This window comes from Lynx canadensis, chromosome C1, assembly GCF_007474595.2.
Source record: "Lynx canadensis isolate LIC74 chromosome C1, mLynCan4.pri.v2, whole genome shotgun sequence".
NCBI classification, from domain to species: Eukaryota; Metazoa; Chordata; class Mammalia; order Carnivora; family Felidae; genus Lynx; species Lynx canadensis.
The window spans coordinates 76571758-76599332 of NC_044310.1; the positions used below are offsets into that span (position 1 = coordinate 76571758).

General features: G+C 39.1%; 1 long non-coding RNA gene across 1 annotated transcript in view; it reads right to left on the reverse strand.

Moving 5' to 3' along the window:
* Positions 1-26438: 26438 nt before the first annotated feature.
* Positions 26439-27575, reverse strand: part of LOC116738234 — an 18959-nt gene continuing 17822 nt past the window's right edge. The window contains exon 2 of the long non-coding RNA XR_004343932.1: positions 26439-27170. This is a non-coding gene — a long non-coding RNA (uncharacterized LOC116738234). The remainder of the gene's footprint in view (positions 27171-27575) is intronic.

Genomic DNA, 27575 nt, shown 5'->3' on the forward strand with positions numbered 1-27575 from the left:
GTTCATTGCTGGTATATAGGAAAGTTATTGACTTCCGTGTGTTAACTTTGTATCCTGACACCTTATAATATATAATATATGATAACTTTATAATCATTTATTAGTTCCAGGAGGAGCTTATTTTGTCAATTATTTTGTAATTTCTATATAGGTAATAATATCTTCTGTGAACAAAGACAGTTTTATTTCTTCTTTCTCAATCTGTATATATGTTATTTCCTTTTTGTTTTATTTCATTTGCTAGGATTTCCAGTACCATGTTCAAAATGAGTGATGAGAAGGGACATCCTTGCTTTATTCCTGATCTTCACAGGAAACCTTCAAGTTTCACACTACCAATTATGATGTTAGCTGTAGGTTTTTTGTGTTATTTATCCAGTTGAGGACATTCTTCTTTACTCCTAGTTTCCTGAAAGTTTTTATCATAAAAGAATGTTTAATTTTGGCACATAATTTTTCTGCATCTATTCATGATCATGTGATTTTTTTTCTTTTGCCTATTGATGTCATAGGATTACATTAATTGATGTTGTAATGTTGAACCAGACTTGCACACCTGGGATAAATCCCACTTGGTCATGGTGTATAATTATTTTTATATATTGTTGGATTCAGTTTGGCATCATTTCACTAAGGATTTTTGCATCTATGTTCAAGATGTTTTGCATCTATGAGAGATATTGATCCATAGTTTTCTTATAATGTCTTTGTCTGATTTTGGTATTAAGGTAATAATGCTGGTCTCTTAGAATGAGTTTGGAGATATCACCTCTGATTCTCTGTTCTGGAACAGATTATAGAGACTTAGCATATATTTTTTTTAATGTTTGGTAGAATTCACCAATGAACCCATCTGGGCCTTGTGCTTTCTGTTTTGGAAGGTTATTAATTATTAATTCAATTTCTACAACAGTATATACAATTCAGATTATCTATATCATCTTGTGTGAGTTTTGGCAGATTGTGCCTTTTAAGGAACTGGTCCATTTCATCTAGGTTATTGATTTTTGTGGGCATAGAGTTGTTCATAATATTCCTTTATTATCCTTTATTGTCCACGGGATATGTAGTGAGGTCTCTATTTTCATTTCCGATATTAGTAATTTGTGTCTTCTCTCTTTTTTTGCCCGGCTGGCTAAGGCTTATCAATTTCATCTTTAAAAAAACCAGTTTGCTCTAAAGAAGACAGCCAGATGGCCAACAGGCACATGAAAAGATGCTGAACATCACTCCTCATCAGGGAAATACAAATCAAAACCACACTCAGATATCACCTCACGCCAGTCAGAGTGGCCAAAATGAACAAATCAGGAGACTATAGATGCTGGAGAGGATATGGAGAAACGGGAACCCGCTTACACTGTTGGTGGGAATGCAAACTGGTGCAGCCACTCTGGAAAACAGTGTGGAGGTTCCTCAAAAAATTAAAAATAGACCTATCCTATGACTCAGCAGTAGCACTGCTAGGAATTTACCCAAGGGATACAGGAGTACTGATGCATAGGGGCACTTGTACCCCAATGTTTATAGCAGCACTCTCAACAATAGCCAAATTATGGAAAGAGCCTAAATGTCCATCAACTGATGAACGGATAAAGAAATTGTGGTTTATATACACAATGGAGTACTACATGGTAATGAGAAAGAATGAAATATGGCCCTTTGTAGCAACGTGGATGGAACTGGAGAGTGTAATGCTAAGTGAAATAAGCCATACAGAGAAAGACAGATACCATATGTTTTCACTCTTATGTGGATCCTGAGAAACTTAACAGAAACCCATGGGGGAGGGGAAGAAAAAAAAAAAAAGAGGTTAGAGTGGGAGAGAGCCAAAGCATAAGAGACTCTTAAAAACTGAAAACAAACTGAGGGTTGATGGGGGGAGGGGAGAAGGGGAGGGTAGGTGATGGGTATTGAAGAGAGCATCTTTTGGGATGAGCACTGGGTGTTGTATAGAAACCAATTTGACAATAAATTTCATATATTAAGAAAAATAAAAATAAAAATAAAACAACCAGTTTGGGTTTCACTGATTTTCTCTGATTTTCTGTTTATTTGTTTAGATTATTTATTTATTTTGAGGGAGAGAGAGAGAGACAGAGCCGACCACGTGCAGGAGAGGGGCAGAGAGGGAGAGAGAGAGAAAATCCCAAGCAGGCTCTGGACTGTCAGCACAGAGCAGAGCCTGATGCAGGGCTTGAACCCATGAACCGTGAGATCATGACCTGAGCTGACATCAAGAGTCAGACGCTCAACTGACTGAGCCACCTAAGCATCCCCACTGATTTCCCACTTTCAATTTAATTGATTTCTGATCTAGTTTTTACTATTTTTTCTCTTCTGCTTACTTTGGATTTAATTTGCTCTTTTTTTCTAGTGTTCTAAGGTGGAAACTTAGGTTATTTAAATTTTTCTGGTCTAATATATGCATTCAATGCTTTAAATTTCCCTCTTCACACTGCTTTCACTGCATCCCACAAATTTTGATAAACTGTATTTTCATTTTGTTCACAATATTTTTTAATTTCTCTTGAGATTTTTCTTTGACCCATGTGTGATTCACAAGTGCATTGTTTAATCTCCAAGCATTTGGGGATTGTTAGCTAGTTTTTGATTTCTAGTTTAATTCAATTTCATTCTGAAAGTTTATGTTGTATGATTTCTTGTCTTTTAAATTGGTTGAAATATGTTTATGGCCCCAAAGCTAGTCTATCTTAGTGTATGTTCCATGTGATCTTGGGAAGAATGTGTATTCTGCTCTTGTTGGATGAAGTAGTCCATAGATGTCAATCACATGTAGTTGATTGACTGAACTATTGAATTCAACTATGTTCTTACTGATTTTATGCCTGCTGGATCTGTCCATTTCTGATAGAGGAGTGCTGAAGTCTTCAATTATAATAGTGGATTCATTTATTGTGTTTTGCTCCCCTCTGACAATCTTTGTCATTTAATAGGTGTAAAAACCAATGATATTTAAAGTGATTTTGATATAGGGGAATTAATATCTACTACACTTGTTACTGTTTTGTATTCATTGCCCTTGTTTTTTTTTTTTTTTGTTCCAATTTTTGTCTTTTACTTTTTTTGCTTTTTGTGGTTTTAACTGAACATTTTATAGGATTCCATTTTCACTTTTTAACATATCAGGTATACCTTTCTTTTTTTTTTTTTTAACTTCTTTAGTGTTTACCTGGTATTTGCAGTATACATTTACAACTAATCTGGGTCTATTTTCAAATAACACTCTACTGCTTCCTGGGTTATGCAAGTGGTTTTTAATGCAATATATTCCTAATTCCTCTCTCTTGTGTCTTGTATCATTTCTGTCATTCATTTCACTTATACATAGGTATATAAACACACACCATAAGCAAACATAATGGAATATATTGTTGCTATTACTATTTTGAGCAAACTATTATTTGTTAGATCAATTAAGAATAAGAAAAATAAAAGTTTTTATTTACCTTCACTTATTTCTTCTTGAACACTCTTCTGTTCTTTATGTAGATCCAAGGTTTTTTACCTATATGAATTTTCTTATCTCTGAAGAACTTCTTTTAACATTTCTAGCAAGATAGATCTAGTGACAACAAATTCCCTCAGTATTTGTCTGAGAAAGTCTTTATTCTTTCTTTCCTTTTGAAGGATAATTTCATAGGCACAGAACTCCAGATTCGTGGATTTTTTTCTCTCAACACTCCAATCTCTTCTTTCTTACATGGTTTTTGGGGAGAAGTCAGATGTAATTCTTGTCTTTACTTCTCTATAGGTAGATTTTGTCTCCGGTTTCTTTGAAGATTTTTTCTTTGTCTTCGATTTTTCTGGAGTTTGAATATGCTATGCCTAAGTGTAATTTTTCTTTTACATTTATTCTGACTGGTGTTCTTTGAGCTTCCTAGATCTATAGTTTAATGTCTAACATTAATTTGGGGACATCTCATTCATTATTGTTTGAAATATTTCTTTTGTTTCTATTCTCTCTCTTCTCCTTCTAGTATTCTCATTATGCCTTTTGTAGTTTTCCCACAGTTCTTGGATAATCGATTCCTCTTTTCTTTGCTTTTCAGTTTTGGAAGTTCCATTGACATATCCTCAGTCTCAGAGATTCTTTCTTCAGTCATGTTCAGTCTACTAATGAGCCCATCAAAGACACTCTTCATTTTTGTTACAATGTTTGTGATCTCTAGCGTGTCTTTTTTCCTTCCTTCTTAGAATCTCCATCTCTTAAGTTTCCATATATTCTTACATGTTGTCCACTTTTTTATGCCTCAGCATATTAATCATAGTTGTCTTAAATTCACAGTTTGATAATTCCAACATCCTAGGCCTAATTCAGTCTCATTCTAATGGTCGCTGTGTTTCTTCAAACTGTGGCGTTTTGTTTTGTTTTGTTTTTTCTTTTAGTATGCCTTGTAATTCTTTGTTGAAATCCAAACATGAAGTACTGGGTAAGAGGAACTACAATAAATAGGCCTTGAATGATGTTGTGGTAAGTTTGGGGTGAGGAGGAAGGTAGGAGGGGTGTTTTACAGTCCTATGATTAGGTCTCAGTCTGTTAGTGAGCCTATGCCCCTGGGTTGTAAATGTCACAAATACCTCTCAGTTTTTTCCTCAGTTTGATGTGGGACAGAATGACTGGAGGAAGGTATTTCCCTTCCCTTAGGCTGGTTAGACTCTGTCAAAACCCCAATAGATTAGGTGCTGATAAAATAGGTTCTCTAGGGTAGGTCTGGTTAAGGAATAGAATGCTCTGGTGTATTTCAATATGACCACTCTCCTCCCCACCGCCACCAGAAGCACAAAGGGAATTTTTATTTTTTTCTGGTCTTCTCTATGATAACCTGTGAGAGTTCCAAGAAATAAAACTTGTGAGGTCCCTCCACTCCGCCACTGCAGTTTTTAACTCACAGACCTATCCACACCGAGCTTTTAGCAATTTGCCAATTATGGTTCAAATTTTTCCACCACAGCATTGGTTTCTACAGAGGTTTCTGCTCAGGTAAGTTGTGATTCTCTGTATCTGCTTGTCTGTCTTTTTATTTGGGAAGCAGTGGTTTGCCCTATAACATCACTTCTCTGGCAGATCTAAGAAGAGTTATTGATTGTTTGCTTGTTTAACTTTTTACTTCTTGTTTGGACATTTATGACTTCCAAGATTCTTACATGCTGGAATTCAGAAGTCTGTCCTTTATCTTTTAGGCAGAATGTAATTATTAAAGAGAAATATGTAGGTTGACTAACTGGTTGGTAGGCTGGTTTTTAACAGGAAGATGACTTGATCAAAAGTTATGTGTAATGGATTTTGGAGCTTAGGCAGCTGGGCAGCTCTGCTGTCTTGGCTAGCTGTAATCTGATCCAAGATGACCAAGGCCAGGATAACTGGGGTGACCTGGATCTTGTCAGTGGGGCTTTCACCCTCCAGCAGGCTGACATGGACATGTTTTTGCTCATGGCCATAGCAGAGGACAAGAGTAAACAAAAAAGGTGCAAACTTCTACTTATATCACATCTACTATCATCTCAGTGGCCAAAGCAAATCACATGGCTGAGCTAAGCCTCAAGGGTTAGGACAATGGATTCTACCTCTTGATAGGAGAATTCTAAAGGCACATGGAAAAAGACAAGGATACAGAAAGGAGAGAAGAATTTGGGCCATAAATACAATCAGTCTACCAAATCCAGATTCAAATTCCAGCCTTTTTGCCATGTGACCACAAGCAAGACACCTGAAAATTGGCTTAAAAAGTACTTACCTCTTGTAAGCATGGTTGTTTGCATTAAATAAAAAGACTCATGTAAAATACTTAGCATAGTGCCCCACCTATATAAATAAATAAATGTGAAGACTTGTGGTGGCAGAAAGAGGAGCTGGGATGCATATGGTCATTTGGGGTTGTGAGCCTGTATTAGGGTGATATTGAGGGAAGTGAAAAGGCCTAGCCATATTTGGGAGGAACAGCAAAGGATGAATTTTCAGGCCTAAGTGTTCATAGGCCTGGGTAATTTTAGGACAATGGTGATGTCATTGACAGAAGCAGGAGAGTCAGGTGGTTGCCTGTGTCGGCGGAGATGACTAAATGTCTATCCCAACTGGATCTCTAGCCTAGTCTCTTTGAGTTTCAGGAAAGGGATGTGGAGACAGAGTGCTAAGTGACTTTACTCAGCATGGCGCAAAACACAGTATTTAACAATCAACCAAACCAGAGCTTTCATTTGATAAACCTGCTATTGCCTACCATTTCTTCTATATTATGGGTAATCACTCTGAAGAAAATTTGGAAAGACTCCCCATTAGTCTAATATCCAAGAGAGGCATTCATTCAGAACTCTGTGACATACTCAAGCACAGCCCAGGTGGAAAGATGATTATCCTTAAATTCACAATATATCCTAGGCTACACTATGCCAGAGGTCAGAGTGATGGAGTTTTTACCCAAACTCATGCCTCCAGTTTTTGTAACAACTTTCAGTCCAATGGGTGTTCATTTGTACTAGAATAATTCCAAGTGCTAACCCCAAAGAAGACTCTCATAGCCTATTAGCTTAAGCAGTTGCCAGCCAAACAAAATAGCAAATTTCCCATGTAGAATGATTTAGTGCAGCACGACTAGGATAAATAAATAATGAAGGCATTTGTTTATGCCTACTTATAACATTCCTCGTAGGCAAAAGGGGAAGAAAACATCATTCTAAGCCTGAGAAGCAGCCGGTGCAGGCTCTCAAAAATGCATTTTCTTTTATAGTCAAGAGTGTGAGTTTGCTCTGCTTCACCTCCTGGCCTGGGCTCTTCTGATATCCACGTAATTTAAATGAGAAAGTCATTCTAGGGAGTCATCACATTTCAAAGAAGTGACCCTTTTTGGATGTTGAAAAGATCCCCTGTTTGGGTTCACTCCAGGGTGAGGTGGTGTCACAGAGTTCTTGCAAAGTCATCCAGGGAAGCAGACCTTGGAAAGTCTAAACAGAAGTTGTTTACCTTGTCTTTTTGCTTGTTGTGCAAATGGGTCTCAGCTTTGGAGAGAAAACAAGCACATTTCAAGCTCAGTCTAAGTCAAAATTCACCACTGCTGTCAGTCAAACCCTGATAAAGAAGGAGTTGTTTTATTAGTTCTTGGAGTTGCCTGACTTCCACCATGAACTTTGTGGCTAAGACAGCCATAGTAGTCTCCAAATTGACCCCAAGCTAGTTGGGTTCACCTTCAAAGGGTGACTCGGTTGAGCACATTACTTCCCATTCTTTCTCCTGAGGAATTGGTTCCACTGAGTTCCTGCATTTACACCTTGGTCCTCTGGGAAGCAGAATCACTCAAACAGCCATGCTTGTTACAGTATCGTACTTCAGGCTGCATCCAGATGTGGATTTCCAATGTGTCCTGAATGTCATGCATCCTTATCCTGTCCTAGAGCCACTATTTTTCTAAAATCCCCACACTGGTGAGGTTTGTTGGGGCAAGTCCACCAGAGTCCCTCTCCAAACAACTCAGTTAAGGAAGCCCCCTCTCCACTTAGGGTTTGTCCTCTGATAACTGGCTTCTGTGTTTGTGGCACAGAGCTTTCTGTACTTTCTCAGCAGCTCAACTGGAAATGCTCTCTTCCTTTTACCTGCCAAGTTAGATTTAAAGAGAGGGTGCCTTGTTCCTGGATCCCAGGAAGGTGTTAAATATCTCTGCCACTAGGAATCCAGCTAGAGACATTAACACCTACCTCCTGGCTCAAGAGTGGGTGTTAATGTTCTCCCTGCCAGAATATCTGTTATCCAGGGCTTTTCCTCTAGCCAGCCCTCAGCCATACCAGGGCCAGGGAAAGCAAGTCAAACCAGGCTGGCTTTCTAACAGTAACAAGCCTCAGCTGGTGAACACTAAATCAATAACTCCATCTTTTAATCACTTTAAAGCATTGTGAACACAGTTCCAAAGACTTCCAAAAATATTCTCCATATAATTAACACAAACTATTTTTGAAGGTTTACTTAACACACATGAATTCTGGGGTGCCTGGGTGGCTCAGTCGGTTGAGCATCCGACTTTGGCTCAGGTCATGATCTCGCGGTCCATGAGTTCAAGCCCCGCGTTGGGCTCTGTGCTGACAGCTCAGAGCCTGGAGCCTGTTTCAGATTCTGTGTCTCCCTCTCTCTCTGACCCTCCCCCGTTCATGCTCTGTCTCTCTCTGTCTCAAAAATAAATAAATGTGAAAAAAAAAATTAAAAAAAAAAACCACACACACACATGAATTCTTACCAGAATCCTGAGAGGTAGTTTATTGTATTCTCATTTACAGGTGACTTTACAGGCTCATAGAGGGTAAAGAGTAGGCACCTGTCATGCTGATCTCTGGCTGCCAACCACAGATCCCTACTGAAATTGCTAATCCTAACAGTAACCTTGGGAGAGTGCTATTTTATAGATTAGAAACTGGGATCATTTTGACTGAAACAAAAAGTAGAAGACTTTGACTTGAGCTAAGTCCCAGCTAAGTCCTAGACTACTGTACTTTCTACCAAATCACACTGATGATGATCCCAACAGCATGGCACTACATTCTTTTCCCTAAGGCTTCACTACCATTTATTCTTTCAGAAGAACATACATTTATTGAGCAGTTACTATGTGTCAAGAATTGCATTGGGTAGGAAGGATTTAAAAAATTAAGAATCAGAGACCTTGCCCTCAAGTTGCCTATGTCCAATAGAGGAGATTGGTGGGCATGAAGGGTCAGAGAATAATTTCTGCCATTTCAAAAGTGGAAAGGATGGTAAGTTAAGTTTGAAGGGGGTTAAGACACATTATTCCCGCCCCCAAAGATGCATTATCCCCAAGGCAAATATATGAATGTCTGAGTGTGTGCAAGGGACCCTACTCACCAGTATCTCTATACTCCAACAACTGACTGAAAAACCCTGAAGATTTCTATATCTACAAAAATACAAAGTATTTTACCAAAAGAAACAGACATCTGCAAATGGAATTTTGGTCAAGCAGTCATACTCTAGGTAACCAAACAGTTAATGAAACTATAGAAGTATTTAGATTAAACCGGAATGAAATGATAGAATTATCACATTTTGTAATTCTCAATAAAATAATGGATTTAAGCTATGATAGTCAACAGTTGCTAACATCACAAAAAGAGAGAGACATTATGGGCCTCCTGATAAAAGAACACAACACTAACCCATGAAACAGTGTTGTCAAAAATCCAGATCTGAATTTAAATGAACTTTTAGACTTAACCAATGTCTAACAGAAATACACGGGACAGGGGAATATGGCAAATGGATACAAGGATTCAATTAATAATGTCAGCATATGAGAAACTCTCCAGCACAAATGAACAGATTTCTATAACAAATAAATTACAAGGGAGAAAAAAAAAAAGAGTAGAAAGAGAAGCTGATAGATTAACAGACTCAAGAGATATATTACCAGAGCAATAGGTGAACCTTCTTTGGATCCTGATTCAAACAAATGAAATTGTAAAAAGCAAAAACAATAACAAAACCAAATGCAGAAAACTACAAGACAACTAGAGACAGAGATCTGAACTCTGCCTTGATAGATGATGCTTCTAAGGAATTGTCAAGTATTTTAGATACAACAATAGTACTGTGATTATGTTTTTCTTTTAAGTGTCCTTATTTTTTAAAGACAATATTGCAAAAACCAAAGATTTGACTAGTCCAGGGGTGTATGGGTTCTGAGCCCTTGGACACTATGTATACCTAAACATCCTGCCATCATCCTGGTCATTTAGAATTATCCATCACATGGTCATTAAAATCCCGGTAAACCAACAAACCAACCAAAACTCTTAACTTGCTTTAGATTTTAAGTATGTTAGATATCATGCCTTAGATTTAAAAAATATGGGGGAAGAGTGGGGCTGGGTTATGTTTTTCTTAGAGTATCTTTCAACAGTTGTATGTAACCTTTTTTTTCTTGTATATAACCTTTAAATTGTAATTGCCTATGTTAATTTCCAGTAAGCTAATAAAACTAATGACCACTTTCACAGGGCACCTGGATGCCTCAGTCAGTTAAGCATTCAACTTCAGCTCAGGGTCATGATCTCACGGTTAGTGGTGTGAGCCCCATGTCAGCCTCTGTGCTGACAGCTCAGAGCCTGGAGCCTGCTTCAGATTCTGTGTCTCCCTCTCTCTCTGCCCTTCCCCTGCTTGTGTTCTCTCTCAAAATAAACATTTTAAAAAAGTAATAATCATTTTCTAAAAAGCAAAACAACAACAGTCATATATAATTTGCTTCAGAAAAACGTACTACCTTTGGGGAAGTCACTTTTAACTATTTTATAGTGACCCTTCTATAAAGTGGAGAGTTTAAGTTTGCCTATAGTTTTCAGTTTAGAATCTTGTGTATTGCATTTCCTTTAAGTGGGGCTCACCTGTAGGCTCTTCAGGGACCAAGTCAATCCATGCCCTCACCTGCTATCCCATACTAGGAGACCAGAGGTTCTTGATATCACTCTTGATTCTTGTAGATATATGCCTGGAGTGTTTGAATTAAAAATCTCCCAGTCTCTTTGATTTGCCCAGCGGCTCTGACAGAGGCCCTGCCAGGGCTGGGTCTTTTAGAAGGCTCCTTAATTTGGAATAAAACCCCCCAGCCAACAGAAAGTGCTCACAGGACAATAGAACTATAGTACTTCACTACAATGCACTTTGCATCTTTGAGCACTCAAGGGGGTAACCTAATGAGCACAAAATATTCATCTCTAATAAGAACATGCTGGTCATAATCACCTCCATGTGATAAATATCCTAGAGGTTTTCTCTTTGTTAGGTTAATGCTTTTCCACAAGATAATCTAACCAATTCTCTAAAAAAATATCACATGTTATCAGGCCCAATATAGTAATATGGAGGGTTTTTTTTAAATGTTTTGAATCTTGCCTTAAATAAATCCCATCCAAATAAATGCTCCCTTTTTAGCTGGCACCAAGCTTGTGTTGTTCATTGTAATCAAGCTCCCAGTTGGCTAACTCCTCATCTAACAGTATGTCTTCTGATTTCATTTGAGCAAAATTTATCATCCACAAGCAAAGACAGAAAATGTGTGAATGTCTAAGCTTATGTAAATTAAGGAGGCCATGCATGCCGGTCCTAAAAATAGTAGATAATTATAGGCATTTCTTTCCCATACAATATTATAGGCCTCCTGTCATCTTTTCTATTCTGTATAAGGTCACAGTAGTATTATACAAAATTACAGTATATTACAAGTTAAAAACACAATAATTAGCAACTGTGCATCTTCGCACCAGTGATGAATGTTCACAGTAAAAGTTAAAAAAAAAAGAGCATTATTTGTTTTATGTGGACAGTACACACTTAAATTTAATCATCACACTCCTGCTACCCATAGGCAATATTCTCTCACTATTATAATGCTATTTGCCAAGTTCATAGTACACCTTGGGCTGAATTCATCCTTAACGAAGAGGACAGTAAGCCAAATCTCTCACTGTCATCTCAACCAGGTGCACCATATTATTTTAAATTTAATAATTCTGTTGAACATATTGAATGATAATGAGCAAGCTTAGAGAAAGTGCCAAGGATTATTTTGACCATTATAATCAACATCTGATTCAGGGGGAAAAAAATCCTTTTACTAAATAATGTGGGTAGTTCAGAGGTTTGCTTATTTAATATATGGTGTAGGGTTGTTTTCCCCCTGCTTGTTTATATCATTCATTGAGGGGAAGAAAAAGCTATGGATATTATACTTCAGCGGAAAAAAAGTATTTTAACAAAAGAGGGTTATCCTTAGCTCTTAATTATCCTTACTAATTGGGACAATTAGTATTTGTCCTCATTTGGACTCCTTTGCTTAAAGGAAAAGTCATAGAAGTAAACAACCCTCACCAGCCTTTCCCAGCTCTGCCATGTTGTCAAAAGCGGCTTAAGAAAGATGAGGATTTACCAAGAATGGGCCAGTGAAGCTTGGTAGAGGTACTAAAACCACTTGTGGTTGCCTGTGTCATTTGGTTTGCTCAGCTGTTTCATGTCTCCAGCTATGACAGTTCTTTTCCCCACTTGCCACGCTGATGTCCAATATGATCACTACAAACAGGAATGCTCACCTCTAGGGCTGTGCTGTCTCAAAAGCGGTTCAGACCCAAAGACCAGCATCCCAGGGAGAACTGAAAATTAATCAGAGCAACCATTATGCTCTGTGTAAGAAACTGATTCTGTGACCACCTTAGCCATTCTCCTCCTTTTGAGAGCAAAATAGTACGAACAGAGATTAAGAATAAGGTCTGGAGTCAGATTTTCTTGGTTCAAATCCCAGTGCCACTCTTCATTAGCTCTATGAGCTTAGATGTGACCTTTTTATGCCTCAGTTTTCCCATCTATAAAATAGGAAAGCAACAGTTGGAAGCATTAAAAGAATACATGTGAGATATATATAACCATTTTGTGATTAAATGCTCCCTGGCCACCGAAAGTTACTGTGACAATTGAAGAGACTTAAAAATAATGTAAAATATGTAAAAATAATACAAAATAATGTAAAAATAATATAAAATATTTCTGATTAAAAGCACAAGTTTTGGGATCAGGTAAGTCAACAACACACAAATCTCTGGCTTCAGCCAAGACCTCTAAGCTTCAGGCTGGAACATCCAACTGCCTAGCTGACATTCCCCTTTGGATGTCTCACGGGCCCTGCAAACACAGCCGAACTCTTCAATTTCTTCCATATACCTGCTTCTCTTGCTCCCCGCGACTCCATGAGCAAAACCACCAGAAGAGACCACCTTGGACCCATGTCTCCCTAAACCCTGGCTTCCAATCCATTAACAGAGAAGACTTTTGCTGGGTCCAGCATATATTCCTCCCTCATCCTTTCTCAACAATATCCATTTCCATTGGTGAACCATGTGGTTTCAAGGAAAGCTGACCCTCCAGCTCTAGTTTCAAAGCTTATGGCTTAGGTTTAGTCGTTCAGAATGTTCTATCTTCCTAGCCTCAATAACTGGTTCACAAATGGGCATGAGACTTAAGGTAGTCCAATCAGAGTGAGACTTGAGGCTTTTGCTGAGAACACTGTACTGAAGATACTCTCTTTTTAAAACAGGATATAAAGAAAGAACAGTCTTGGAGACACTGGCAGCCACCCTGAGAGCATGATAGTAGTCCACTTTGATAAAGCATATATGGCAGAAGGTAAAACAGTCCAACAGAACCAGTCCCCTAGAGACTTCATTGAGCTTTACCTGAACCCAGCCCTATTTCCACATAGTGCAGTTACACAAACCAATATATTCCCTCTACCTCTTTAAAATTATTTTAAGTTTATTTATTTATTTTGAGACACAGAGCGCACACGAACATGAGTGGGAAAGGGGGAGAGAGAGAGAATCCCAAGCAAGTTCTGCACTATCAGTGCAAGACCAAATGCAGGGCTCAATCTCACGAACCATGAGATCGTGACCTGAGCTGAAATTAAGAGTCAGATGCTTAACCAACTGAGCCACCCAAGCACCCCTCCCCACTACTTTTCAAGTTAGTTTCTATTACTCAGTATTCTATTGCAATTGAAAGCATTCCGAATGATTTAATCAAAAAGTTTGCCTCCTAAATATCTCTAGAATACATTCACTTCTCTCCATCCCCTCCACCACCATCCTGATTCAAACCTCCATTATTTACTATCTAGACTATCGTGATAGCCTTCTGATTCGTCTTCCTGCTTCCTCAGTTGTCCCTCTTCCCACTCCATTCCAAGTAGTCAGCAGTATCTTAAAAAAAAAAAAAATTCAAATGTGATTAAATCATTTCCCAGCTTAAAGTCCTTTAATGACTTCTTATTGAGATTAGGATAAAGTCCATATCCTTAACAAAGCCAACTAGGTCCTATGTGATTTGGCTCATAACCTTTCTCAACATCTTGTCTTAATGTCAATCCCCCTTGGTCTTTAAATTCCAGGCACAACTGCCTTTTTGCAGTTTCTTGAAGACACACCATGTTCTTTTCTGCCTCAGGTCTTTGTACATGCTGTTCCATCTGTCCTAGGACAGCCTCTTCTCCAGACAATGACCACAGACACCCCACTCTTTTACTCACCTCTCCCTCTGGATCTCAGTGGTATTCCTCACAGAAGCTTCCAACTATAGGTCCCCTGTCATGTTTTCCACTCTCCTCTGTGTCCCTCCTTCACAGCATCCTCACACTTCTCGTTCCTTATTTAACTGTCTGCCTCTCTTTTAATGGTATATCATCACCACTTACCTACCGCAGGATAGGCCTGGAACATAGCAGGTACTCAACAGATGGGTCAATAAAATAATCGAGATGAGTACAATTTTTTTTTAATGTTTATTTATTTTGTGTGAGAGAGAGAGAGAGAGAGAGAGAGAGAGAGAGAGAGAGAGAGGGAGAGAGAGTCAGAGCATGAGCAGGGGAGGGGCAGAGAGAGACAGAGACACATTACCTGAAGCAGGCTCTAGGCTCCAGCTGTCAGCACACACGGCCCAACACAGGGCTAGAACCCATGAACCACAAGATCATGACCTGAGCCGAAGTTGGATGCCTAACTGACTGAGCCACCCAAGTGGCCTGAGATAATTACAAATTCAAGGTCTCTCTTTTTTTTTTTTTTTTAATTTTTTTTCAACGTTTATTTATTTTTGGGACAGAGAGAGACAGAGCATGAACGGGGGAGGGGCAGAGAGAGAGGGAGACACAGAATCGGAAACAGGCTCCAGGCTCCGAGCCATCAGCCCAGAGCCTGACGCGGGGCTCGAACTCACGGACCGCGAGATCGTGACCTGGCTGAAGTCGGACGCTTAACCGACTGCGCCACCCAGGCGCCCCTCAAGGTCTCTTTTTAATTGTATAACCCTGGGTGAGCTACTTAACCTCCTTGAGCTTCTGTTTCTTCACGCTTAAAAAATGCAAGTTGACAACACCCACCTCACAAGACCGTTTAAGGATTAAATTAAATTTGGGCACATAGCAAGTGTTTATTACATCTCTAGTAAGTGGGATGTCCCAGATCCAGGATTTCCCTAGGTCTCAAGAGATGAAAAAAGAACCCTAGGACCCAGATGCTTTACAGTAGAATCCAAACTTTCAAAACCATTGAAGTGGGAAGGAGAGTTTCCACTGTGAGAGGTTCCTTGAAAAGGCCCCAAGGACAGCTATGCCATTCAAAGGAGATGGAAGAATTTATAAGCAAAACATCAGGTGAATACTTTAGGAGAAACTAGCTAGTAAACTGGCATGCTTATGCTCACAAATAAATGGCAAGAATGACTAGTCCCTATTCTCTGTGACATCACTTCAAAATGTGAAGGCTGAATTTCAGCCCTGCAGCTGTGTATCTTTCCAGCACATACACCACGGATCTTATCTATGTATTCGACTATTTGATCTCTTGCCTTATACTGAACACTGCATTAAAGAAATGTTATCTACATTGTTTTGTTTCATTTAATCCTTAAATTCTGTAAAGTAGGTCTCACTATTTACAGTTGACACATGAGAAAACAGAGGCCTCAGTGCTCTCACTTCAGCACTAAATCTCTTTCTTCATAGCACTTTTTTTGTTTTAATTTCCTTAAGTGATCTCTACGCCCAGCATGGAGCTCCAACTCACGACCCAGAGATCAAGAGTCATGTGCTCTACCCACTGAGCCAGCCAGGCGCCCCTCTTCATAGCATTTCTGATTTGTGATTAGATTTTCTGCCTGTTCATTATCATCCTCACCAGGCTGTAAGTTCCTTGAAGGCAAGCACTTTATTTGTTTTGTACATTTTTTTTTTTTTTGCAAAAGCCCAGTTTTGGCAAAAGCCCAGGTTAGTACTTGCTGCATATTTGTTGTTTATTGTTCAGTATTTATTTATGGAATAAATGAGTAAATGGATGCTTTGATTTGGTAGAGCAAAGAGATGAGAAATTGGCATCTGAGATAAAATAATACACAGGTTAAACTAAACATTCAGAAAGACTTAGATTTCTCTGAAGCCCACTTGGCATTTAAATATCTGGGAACAGATCAAGAATATGCCAACAGCCCATTAAAGAGTTGATATTCAATGTGTAGAGACCTGCTTTCCCTCAAGTCCTGAACGGCTGTTTGGTTTCTGCAGAGCATGCTCTGTGGAGCCGCAGGGCCCTCATTTGTATTAGAAGTGAGAGCTAGTTCTAAACTCAAGTTGGATGGAACAAATATGTTCTTTTGACTTAATGATATAACATTTATCAGCCACATAAAAAATGAAATATATGTGTTCATTTGCTATTTGAGGAGCTTTTTCGACGTGTGTGCAGGAGCTATGTCAGCTGCTAACTGGTGATCCTTTTCTGACACCCTTTCCAAGAGTATTGCATAGATAAACATACTCTATTTGAACAAGACCAATGACAGCAAAATTGCTTGCTTGTCTCTAAAAGACTCTAATAATGTGCACCAAGGGAGAGGCCCATGGTCTGACAGAATTTTTTTTTCCCCAGTGTAAACCATAAAATCCATTTCAATAGCCAGAATAAAGCAGTTTAAAGTGCATCCCTAGTTAATTATATCCAAAGAGTAATAATAAAATCAACTATTAAATTTTAGAACTTCCTCTTTAAAGTATTAAATATTTGGCAACGGCAACGCAGTTAAATTTCTCTCACAACAATGCTCTCCCTTGCTCAGCTGGCCTATAAGAAGGGCATTTATGCAAACTCTTTCAGTGTGCTAGAAAAAGAATATATTTTTCCTGGGAAGAAATATTTCAAATCAGTCCTTTGTTCCTGCCATTTTTTGGTTTGTTAAATAACTAATAGCTTGATAGGAAAATTCACTAAATTAAAGGAGACAACTAAATCATAAGTCCTCTACAATAATAGACAGGACATGACAAAAAAAATTAAAATCAAAAGGTCACATGAGTCCAAATCCACTGTTTGGAGCCTTGACTCAGTTGCCTCGGCAGCTTTCAAGATTCAGGCATTTTCTGGCCTTTATAACTTCACCCTTGATGTCAGTCCACACCAATGCTGTTCATTGGAGTAGAGATCCGTACTAGACTAGGATGAAAGAACTGGGTTCTGTAGAAATCATCCAGGAAGCAGTGACTTTGGCTCCTATCACACAGTTTGATTAGGTAGCCATGAATCTGTCCCCTTCAGTAACTTCACTCACAGGTATAAGAAGGATTAAGCTATCTGGTGGCACAGAATTCAGAATGTGATCTTCCAAGGCTGAAGGCAATGGTTTTGCCACATTCATCCACTCCTCCTGTTATTTGTTCTACTTCAATTTTCCATTTGAAAGGCTGATTCTACCTCTATGAATAATGTGGAGACTGAGTACTTGCTTCCTAAAGAGGCAAAGGAATATGCAGGTTACACCAAAGCTAGACTACTGGCTTCTCAGGAAACCTAGAGGAGAATGAAAAACTTACCGCTGTCTCTAAGGGTAGTTTCTATTCTGGGGACACCTTGCTGGGCAGCTTTAGAAAAAAGTTGTGTCTGTAAACTCACTGGATTGTGGACCAGATAACAGACCAAATTTACACCACAAGTAAGCTCACCTGGAAGTATCTCAGGAAAACAGCCAAAAGAAGCCTCCAAGACAAGGGGAAGCAGAAATTATGTTGTGGGTGGGATCCTCACAGCTACTGTGTATCTTTCCAGTGGACCTCACCTGCCTGCCCCTCCAAAGCCAGATCCAGATAAAAATCAGAACACACTCATGAGAGAAACAAAAGCTACCTCCTGGCCAACAGTCCCTGTAGCGGGGAGGATGCAGGTGCCTGCTGTACTCTCTGAGGCACTAGATATGGGGTTGAAGGGCACTTCCAGAAGTGGAACTGAAGGGCCCCCTGTGGGCTTTCACTCTGGGGCCAGATGTTTACTAGGCAATCTTGAAAAAGACCCACAGTTATGCTCTTGTTTTACAAAGAAAGTAATTGAGATAATGCTATATCAGGACAATTATTGGAAAAGGGAGAAGAAAGGAACTTGGCCTTAAGCAGTCTCAACGTAAATTCTCAATGAAACATTTAAGAGAATAATAGATGTCTGGTTTGAAGATACAATGACAAATAAGATGTAAGTGGTCTTGCTTTCCAGAGACATGATCACCTGGTGGGGAGACACTCCTGTCCATAAGTAAATGCTATTCAGTTGTAACAGGTGCTGTAACAGAGCTAGATTCAAGAAGGGCAAGTATAAGAGATTGATACCTCAACTTAGGAGCTCATGGACGTTTCATTGAACAGGAACTATTTAGCCTGAAAATACAGGTAGATATTTACCAGTTGGACATGGGATGGGGTAGAAAGTGTTCCAAGAAAAAATAACCCAGGCAAAGTACAGTGAAATATCTCAGGTGATCATGGACCTAGAAGTAGCTCAATACAGTTGCATCAAGTCTGGAGGTGTTTATCAATGGTTCCTGCACACATGGGGTTTCTGAGATGCCAGATTCGGAAGGGGCTGTAGGAACTGGATCATGAAGAGCCTCGTACTCCAAGCTAAGCAGTTCCAAATTGATCCTGTAATGAGGTGCCATGAAGGACTTTAAATAGATCAAATAGGGCTTTAGAAGGATCATTAGGAAGGCAGCGTGCTGATGAATGGGTTGCAGGAGACCAAACTTGGAAGGAGAGGCCAGTTAGGAGCTGTTCATTCATTCATTCATTCATTCACATATTTATTAAGCACCAATGTACCAAGGTACCAAGGTACCACGCACCTTGAGAGAGTAGTTGATCATGCTGGAGGTGGGGATTAAGATAAGAGAAACTGAGGAGCATGAAGTTTTTGTATGACCAGTAGGATGTGAGGAATGTAGAAGACTTGGTGATTTCTGTTCTCTTTCTATATTCTGTTTGCATCCAGAGGCAAGTTCTTCCCCATCAGTCCTCATCTTCATCATCTAATGAAACTTGCTCTCAGGAAAATTCTAATAAACCTTGAGCTTTAGTGGATTTCTCCTCCCAGAAATACCTGTCTTGAAGCAGTAAGCAGAAGCCTTGAGTCACTGGAACGAAGTCCTGATGGTAGATTTCCAGAACTAGGTAAGAAGGACCTACTTTTTTTAAATTTTTTTTTCCAACGTTTATTTATTTTGGGGACAGAGAGAGACAGAGCATGAACGGGGGAGGGGCAGAGAGAGAGGGAGGCACAGAATCGGAAACAGGCTCCAGGCTCTGAGCCATCAGCCCAGAGCCCGACGCGGGGCTCGAACTCACGGACCGTGAGATCGTGACCTGGCTGAAGTCGGACGCTTAACCGCATGTGCCACCCAGGCGCCCCAAGGACCTTTTAATCAGGATCTCCTCCATGCAAGAGGGCATCTGCTCCACCTCTCAGGACAACCCTGCATTCCAGGCAAAGCAGTGAATAACTACTTTGATTTTGGTGCCCCTTGCTCCCTGGAGCCAATCTCCCAGGTCCCAGGCCTCTAATCTCTTGCCCAGAGTATTTCTTCTTGCCTAATGTGTGTGTGTGTGTGTGTGTGTGTGTGTGTTGTGTGTGTGCGTGTGTGAATGTGTGTGTGCACACACACACACAAAATAGTCACACAGGGTCCTTATCCCAAGAATGTTTTTTCCCATCACAAAATTAAATACCTCTGCCCAGGAAGGACAACATGCTTTATGAAGGCAGTTCCAGGAATCTTTCGAATTGTGTCATTATAGAGGTAGATCCATGCCAGGCATTTCCTGAGATAGCAAACTGGTCGTCTTAGAGTGAAAATGATCACGGAATTTGAAGATTCTGGTGTGAACTAACTTACTTTCCTTCCTCTCTAGCTCAAAATCTCTTGCTGTCATTTCTCTCCTTTTTCCCTTCCCACCTGCCTCTCTATCTATCTCAAGTCTAAGCCCTTTCTTCACCTGTGCTCTAGATACTGGCATCTATACCTTCAGGAATTGCTTTTCAATTTTTTTCTCATATATTTATTTTCTCTTTATTTTTTATTTCATTTTTATTCTCCTTTTATTTTCTCTCTTGCTTTCATGTTCCACTTCTCCCTCTCCCTCCTATCTACAAACTTGCTTTGGTCACCCTTACCCTCCTTTCAAAACTGGTGTCCCCTCCAGGTCTTATCAAGTCATTCTCCTGCCACTCAACAGTGTTCTGTTCCTTACCTCCTACGTCCTTTATATTATCTCCATGTAGTCTTGCTCCTACCCAACTACCACCCTCCCTACCCCTAGCTCTCCTGAAACTGCCTCTTTAAAGGCTGCTGCTGACTTTCCTCTTGCCAGATTCAATCACACTTCTAGTGGTCTCCTGTAAGTAAAAATAGAACCCATTTTAAGACATTTGGAATTTGCCATCTTATCCAATGGGTAATATTTATAAAGTCCTTGCTGGCTCTGTGCCCATTTTGTCATGTACAAAATGACCACAATAATAACCCTGACTCTATCTATAATGCTAGATTGAAATAAGCTGTTATGTGGACTTTGTAAACTACAAATTGCACTTCAATTATTAGTCATTATTACTGTCATGCTTGCCTTTTCTAGCAATCAGCTCTGCTGACCACTGGATTCTTCTTGCAGTTTTACCCAGTCTGAGCTTCTCCTACATGATCCTCTGCCCCCTGCCCTTCTGTCCCTTGCCTCTTTTTCTAAAAGGCCACGAAAAGAGGGAATCCCACTGAGTTTTGTCACCAGTCTTTATCTGCATTCTCATCCTATTCCACAACTTCAGCTACCCCCTATATATAGATCTTCAACTCCGTCCTATCACCTCTCTAGAAGTTCTCACACTTTGATCTGTACCAACACAAAATTACAAAAACTTAACTGGTTTTATTTCCCAAGGCTGGACAGACTTCCTTATTTATTTCTCTCGAAGGTACCATCACTTTTCTACTTAAATATCATCCAAGATTAGAGACCAAACATTTGAGGTCTTCTGGATTTCTTCTAAGTTTAAGCAGTGAAATAGATAGCCTACACCAACGTATTGGTAATCTATTGCTGGATATTGAATAGCCCCAAAACGTAAGGTATAATTCAGTAACTAGTTCAATTCTAAATTAGTGTATCACTCTACTGTTCTCACCTGGACCCACATGTGCTTCTGTCATTAGCTGCTGGTCAGTTAGGCCACTTGACTTCTGGGGTTAGCTGACTATTGTCTGGGGAAAGGAGGATACTGGACCACATGTCTGTCACAATCAAGGAAGCTAGCCTGGGCTCATCCACAGGGCTGCTCAAGGTTCCAAAAGCAGCCAGAGAGCAAGCTCTGATACCCAAGTTCTTCTTAAGTCTCCGTCATATGTTTGCTACTATCTCAATGGCAAAGCAAATCACACAGCCAAACTCAGAGTCAGTGTTGGGAGGGTGCTAGTAAAGGGCGTAGAGACAAGGAAGGAAACATATATAAAAGGAAGAAACTGAGGACACTTTTGCAACAATCGCAATCAGTCAACCTGGACATCTAATGCATACAAGTTTCAATTTCTCTGGTAGAGACTCTCCAGGAAAACCTCCCATAGACAGCATTCACCAAAAACACTTCATTAAAGGTCTCTAATGAAGGGTAATTCAGCCCATGTTGCTCAGACCTTTCTGAATTGTTTGCCGAATGGTATATCATTGCTTGCTAAACATTCTAACTGTCACGAAAGACTAACGGTCACTTCCTGACATTCCCTCATTGCATGTCATAAAAGCCTAATACCCTGCAAGTCAGAAACAAAGCCTCAGGAAATACAGCAGTCTCATCAAGGTAATATTGTCTCTAAACATGAAGTCTCAACCCAGGGTTGAATCCAGCCCCAGTGGGTAAAGAGGCCCAGGGTTGCTACAGAAGTCATTAGACCTGACTACCAAGGACCAGACCAAGCCCCACCTCACAGATTAGTTACACACGTGTCATATAGTTGTGGGTGCCCCAGATGAGTGTGAAGGCCAAGGTCTGGGGGAAGAGGATGGTGAGCAAGGTTTGCCTTGCACACAGGAAGACTAGGCTATGGTTCCTGACCTCAGGCATCTCATCAGTGTGGTGCCACCAAGAGCTGGTGTGGGCCTTCAGAGATGAGAAGGCTCTTGGTAGGCCAGAGTTGTCAAGGCAGACCTCAGGGGAAGTACAGGATTTAAAATAAGTTTTGAAAGAAGACGAGAGTGGCTGTCATATTGGGGGAGGGGGAGAGCATTAAAGGAGAGATGAGTGTGGTGAAGAACAGTAAGGCGGGCTTGCCTGGAATAAAAGGCACTGGCAGGGGAGGGCAGGAGATAGGCTGGATAAATAGTGTGGACCAGACACAGATGCTCTCATTGCCTATTTGATAGTCTTCATTTAACAAGTCTTATGTTCTTGACAGGACAGAGAATGAGGAAAGTGTTGGGTGAGGAAGGTTAAGTTGGGGACACTGAATTACAGGAGAAAAGAAATAAAAACAAGGATATTAGTTGAGAGATCATTAGATAATCTAGGGGTAGTCCAGATAAGTTAGGACAGAGAACAGAAAGAGGAAGAGGTATATCCTACAGAAATTATAAAAGAAAGATTTCAATGTCTACTTCATATTAAGCTACTTCCCAAGATTTCAATTCTGGGGCAAACGATCCATTCCTTATGGACTGTGGAACAACTTGCCAAGAGGGCTAATTATAGCAGTGTAGAAAACCAAGGCAGATAAATTCACATTCTCCAAGTGAAGAATTTGCAGGATTTTTTTTCTGATTTGACTATTTGGGAGAAAATTCTTAGTCTCTCCCTTGCTACATATATAAATGTAGCGCTAAAATTATCATGGGGTTGAGATAAAAATGGAACATTTTTGATACTTAATCTTGTAGTTCAAGCAAGATATGGTGCTAGGTTATGTGTTCAATCCCAATTACGAACAGGTAATAATAACCAATATTTACAGAGTTGCCTCACTCAATGTTCACAACCACCCTGTAAAGTTAGCATCACTATCATTTCCATTTCATAATCAAAGGAACTCAGAGAAGTTAAGCATTTTTCTAAGATCACTCATTTACTAAGAAAGAGTGGAAATTTGAATTCAGGTCTTCTGACTTCAAAGCTTTCCCCCACACCACTAAATTTTCAGTCCAACACTGCAAAGCAGAGGTTTGTTCTCTTTAAAAGAATCAGAATTATAGGTGTTTGTTCTCTTTAAAGGACCAGAATTTTAGGATATAGGCTGATGAGTCTTGACATTTCCCTAATGTAACATGTTAATTCTTTATTTAAGAGAGAACAACTTGTGATTTTCTTCCATTGGTGGGCTAGACAGATAATAAAAATGATAGCAAAAGCTATTAAAATTTATATGGAGACTAGCACGGATTGGAATAACTACAAAGTGAATTCTTTAAGCTGCAAGAGGAAGGTGGTGAAATAGCACAATATGAAAGAAAGCTCTCCTTTAGCTTCAGATGCCTAAATATGCCATCAAAAGACTGCTCAATTCTCAAATGCCAGTATTTTCTGACTCCTCTAAAACCTATTTTTAATGCAAAATATCAAAATCAGCGGGACAGTAGGTGTCCCAAAATGTCTTAATTCAGAGAATTAGTGTTAACTGAGCCTGATTAGCTCCATTTATCTCTAATTAATTACCTTTATCTAATTAGACACTTTGTTTCCGGTAGACATGGAGTCAAGTAGACTAGATTATTAGTGTAGTCATTGTGCCTTTACAAAATCCTGAAATTAATGAAACGTGCAAAAGAATCTGCAGTTCTAATTGCACAGGTGTTGCCTTATGGCAAAGCTTTATCATCTGATTACACCAAGGGGTTATTAGTGACTTTTTATATAGAGGATAAGCCTATGAAATGTACCTTAGCAACAGCTCATTAGTTTAGGGTTGTTACTGTATTATTTATTACATTCAGCCTTCCCCATTATCTAGATTGATTCATAGACCTATATATTTTTTTCTCTCCTCTGTGCAGAAAAAATAAAATAAAATAAACCATCATTATGAAGAGTCCAGATGCAATGTGGAAAAAATGCAAAATGTGTTCATCAGCTACAATTTGACTCTTTAAGACAGAACGTTCTAAAGTTACATGCAATCAGAATCAAATTTATGGGGGGTGTTCTATGGAAAAAAAAAAACAATTTAAATTACTGAGGAGTATGGAACGATCCCTATATGTGATCAAAAAAAAAAAAAAAAAAGCATCTGGCTATCCCCAATGTCTTCGCATAACTGAATAGGCATATCAAGGTATGTGGAAACAAAAAGCAAAATATTTTTACACTAAAATGTATTTATTTTTATTTTCACCTTACATGCTTCTAAAACAGGCTAAGGAGACATCTCCACATATGCTCCCCCACCACATTTATAAAAATCGATCTCTTGTTTTATTTTTTTCTTTTTTTAAGAATAGATTTGTTACCAGATAGAGAAAAGTAACAAACTATACAATCTAGCTTTGCTGAAAAAGCAAGATTTCAATGCCTGCTTACAAAAATGAAAAGTGCTTTTTTATGGCAAGTTTAAGCATCTGCAAAATACTAAAATATCCCAACCTTTGTATTTTAATTTTTTCCCCTTATAACCATTTGAAGAAGCACTATTTTTTCACAATCATAGAGTAATTAAACAGCTAGAAGTAAATCCAGCCACAATCCTATTCTAACATACAAACATATTTATTGACAAAGCAGTAATTCTTTATATAATTTGTCAACATAAATATGTCAAATGTGTTTTAAAATCATTTCTCTCTCTGTTCCCCAACAAAAATTCCTCTACTGATATGAGCCATATATTGCTGTTCACTTACTGCAGAATCTAACTAGTGAAATGATAACGGGTAACTGTTTTATAGAGCATGACAACTAATTTGAGTGGTAATAATGAATATTTAATGATCCTCCTTTCAAGCATGAACATATAACTTTTCATGTATTCCCTACCAAAATTATAACCATTAATCTAAAAATTATAGTTGCAACTGAAATAATAGCCAGGAATTATAGATTATAGCCAAGTTGGAATATTGCATAAATATTCTGTATGAACACAAACACGGTGGCACGTAGGAAGCTCCAGCCTCCTGTTTTCATGCAACCCAAATCTCTTTGAAATGTATGGAAGTTGCATGATTAGTAGAGAAGACATTTGAATTCAGATATAAAAAGGCTATTATTTCTATCAATAAGTAAGTACAATAGCCAAGGTCATTTTCACTCTTCACTAGCTCACAATTTCTAAACAAAAATAACATGTATATAAAAATGTGTCCCCTGTAAGGGTAATATTAGAACGTCCTCTTTAAATCAAGGAAACAGGGAACATAAAATTTATCAGAAAGGCAGAATTTTATACTTTTAAATTTCATCTTTTTATGTATTTAATTTTCCCCAATTATGTCCCTCTACCAGAAACTACAAGTGTGACTTCAGGAAAAGAAAGAGATCTGAAGAAATACATACAGTGCTTTACAATGGACTTTGTTCACTGATAAAAAATAATTTTGGTTAAATTTTCAAGTTGTATCATTCCTAGTTTTCAGTGAGATCTGTATAATTTCATATGCCTGCAATGTTGCAAAGAAACACATCTGCCTCTTTTCCTGGTTGGGTTTGCTTTCCTTATTACAGGAAAACCAGTGCTCTTGTCACAAATACCCAATTCTACATCAAATTCCAGGGCTCTATATTATTTTTTAATTGTTTTTGAAGGTACATTGTGCCTTAACAAAAAAAAACCCAAAAAAAACCACAATTGATAATGTGGAAAAGAGGAGCCAGTAAAATCTGCACTTTTTCCCAATTGTGAGTCTCTTTATCAGAAAGTAAGTGCCCAGTTGAATGGCACATCATTACAGCACCAGCTCATCAACAAGGTTTTGCCTCTTTAGTACTCCAGCTTACAGGTCAACATGTAAGCATGTGTTGGGTCACATTCTCCAAATGTGTACATACTCATTGAACACATTTCTAATTGAGCATGTGTTCTTGACTAAAGCTGAGGCAAGATCAAATGACAAAAGGAATTCCAAATATCCTTCATAAACTGTAAAGTGCTTCAGAAATATAAAATGGTAACACTGCACAACACTTAGGTAACACTACATCAGGATACTAAACTCCTAATGATGCTTCATTTGTTCGCTTCGGCAACCTTGTTACTGCCCCTATACAGACATGGCAGTTAGTCAATAAAATCTTTGTCTTTCTTGGGTTCTTTCCTGGGCTTCCATTATAGATTTCTTCTTCTTCTTCTTTTTAAATGTTTATTTATTTACTTCTAAGAGAGACAGAGAGAGAGAGAGGCAGAGATAGGGGGAAACAGAATCCCAAGCAGGCTCCCCGCTGTTAGCACAGAGCCCGACGCAGGACTCGAACTCACAAACCAGGGGATCATGACCTGAGCCAACGCCAAGAGTCAGATGCCCAACCGACGGAGCCACCCAGGTGCCCCATTCTAGATTTCTTCTGATGAAGAAGACTTCCTACCAAAGAGTGTACACCAAATATCATATCTTAGCAGGTTTATTTTGCTATATGCATATACATAGGCACCGAATATAGTATGTTAAAGAACATGGTAACAAATATCAGGAAGTTTATATATCTTTCTCATTTACCCTGAGTTTTGCAGCCTCATTCACCACCTCTTTGTGCCAGCTCACTAAAACTTCCCCAGAAGAGCTAGAGACCAAATTCCTTTGCACCCAGTGGCTCAAAGCAAATATAGAACATGATAGCAAGATGCAAGAAGAAATGAGACAGACTGAAGGCACACATCAGGAGGACAATTTGGGAGCAGGGAAAGGTTTTTTTATTTGTTTGTTTCATTTAAGGAATGGGGAAAACCTACTTTAGACAGTGGGAGAGAAAAAAGCTGCAGTTGGGAGTCTTTTTAACACACACAGAACAGGTTAATATTGTGTTAAAAATACGTTTATGTATTAGGTTGGCTGGATAATGTGAAGGGTGGGCACCCAGAATGAAGACATGGAACCTAATGTACTCAAATATCCTCTCTTGTTTGAAAAGTTGTCTGGAGAGCAGTGCAAAGCCTCTTCTTCCTCGCAGGCCTGACGCGTCTGCTGCCGTGCTGTCCTCAGCAGCGCCGTGGGGTGGTGACTAATTGCCCCCGTAAATCACTGAGCACCACTGTGCTACTCCGTTTATTTTTCTGACAGTAATTTAGTGCTTGCTCTTTCCCACACTTGTCATTCCGTGTTTTTCCTCACATTAGAAGCCTGTAGAAAAAGGACAGTAATTAACGGTGCAATACATACTCATGGAAGCTCTTTCATCATATTGTGATAATTGTGCTCCTTGTCTGTCAAGGTAACCTCTCAGTTTCCAAGCTTCATGCAGCACTATTTGTCAACTCTAAACTGAGGACACCATTTTGACTGGAGCTGAGCTGCTTCCAACTACCTTTCCTATTTGTCCAAAGAGGAGGTCATTTATATTTTAGGCAATGTGTCAAAAATTTTAGCCTGATCCCCACAACAAGATGAAAGAGTTATAATAAAGATACACCTAGACTCTTGGTTATTGGTGGGGTCAGAGTATGCATGGGTAGGAGTGCTGGGGAGATGTGAGGAGAGAAGGTATGGATTCTGAGACTTTGCAGAAAAGGAACCAGATTTTTCACA